The sequence below is a fragment of the Frankliniella occidentalis genome, unplaced genomic scaffold, assembly GCF_000697945.3.
Source record: "Frankliniella occidentalis isolate FOCC.00 unplaced genomic scaffold, Focc_3.1 Scaffold33, whole genome shotgun sequence".
Taxonomy (NCBI): domain Eukaryota; kingdom Metazoa; phylum Arthropoda; class Insecta; order Thysanoptera; family Thripidae; genus Frankliniella; species Frankliniella occidentalis.
This window is the reverse complement of record NW_026267163.1, coordinates 866,067-867,299: the sequence shown is the minus strand read 5'-3', so window position 1 is coordinate 867,299 and position 1,233 is coordinate 866,067.

Below are 1,233 nucleotides of genomic sequence, written 5' to 3'. Positions count from 1 at the left end.
CAGAGCTCGCTCGGACACTCTCTGCGGAAACAGTCCGCACGCGCGCACGCGTCTGTTCCTTGGGGCGCGACCAGCGCAGAGACCAGCGCACGTGAAACAAAGCAGGCGGATTCATTAGCCGACTATTAACCTTTTTCTCGTCGCCTCCTCTCGCGGAGCGGGGAGGACGGGAGGGGAGCCTCGGGGGTCCCGGTGCGCGTTGGAGGATCGTGTTGTCGAAACGCGCGCGGGCCATCAAGAGGTGTCACATGTACAAGGGGTGGAGCGGGCACCGAGCGCGAGGGGAAGGGAGGGGAGAGGGACCGCCAATGACTTTTATAGGGGTGGACGTCCAAGGGGGGGGGGGGTGCATTGTTTGAGAGCATGTGGTGCGTCGAGGCCGCGCGGCTCTGCGGCGCGCGGCGGGGATGCTACACGCGGTGCCGCGGCGTCGTGCTCCTCTATGGCCGCCGAGCAGCTCAATTCGAACCAGCTCATTCGAATAATATAACCTCCACGGAACGCAATGACCTGGTAAATTTCCACTCACCCATAAATTACTTTGGGTTCGCCGTCCGGGATGGTTACGACGGTGCTGTGTGCGTGCGAGTATATGTGTCACTACTACACTTACGTACTTCATGATGATCTCCGCAAGCGCCCCCGCGTCTCGTGGCGACAGACGCCCTGCTCCGCCCCAACGGCCCGTGAAGCCAGAGAGGCAGGCGGCTGCTGCTGGTCTTCCCTCCTCCGCCGCCGCGCCCATCTGCCTCCGCTCAACCAAAGCCTTTATTATGTGGTGCCGTGCCGTCTGCCTTGTGTTTGACTCGGTTTGACTGTGATGGCCCGGGGGGAGCTCGAAGCAAGGTGACACTGCGCAGAGCTGTTACCACGCTCCCCGGGGCCTCCTGCCCGAGCCTCGAGCGGGGGAGAAGGATCTGAAAGCAAGCAAGGGCGTCAGGGTGGCGATCCAGGTCAACCCCATCACTTATTGCGCGGGAACTTGACCACCTCCAGTTCCGGCACGGTAAAACGCATAGGAGTAATGCGCAGAAGGGAGAACAATGAAAACGGGCCACTTTCGGTCAGTATCAGAGGTGGTTGGGGCAGCGCAGCAATTGATCGGATAGAATTGACCTGGGATGAGCAGGGAGCGGCCCCACTTACGCCGTGATGGGCGGTAATGGTGGCGGGCACGCGCCCCGTGACCTGGCCTTGACTCTCTTGCGTTCCGCTTCAGCAGTTTTTTTCCAC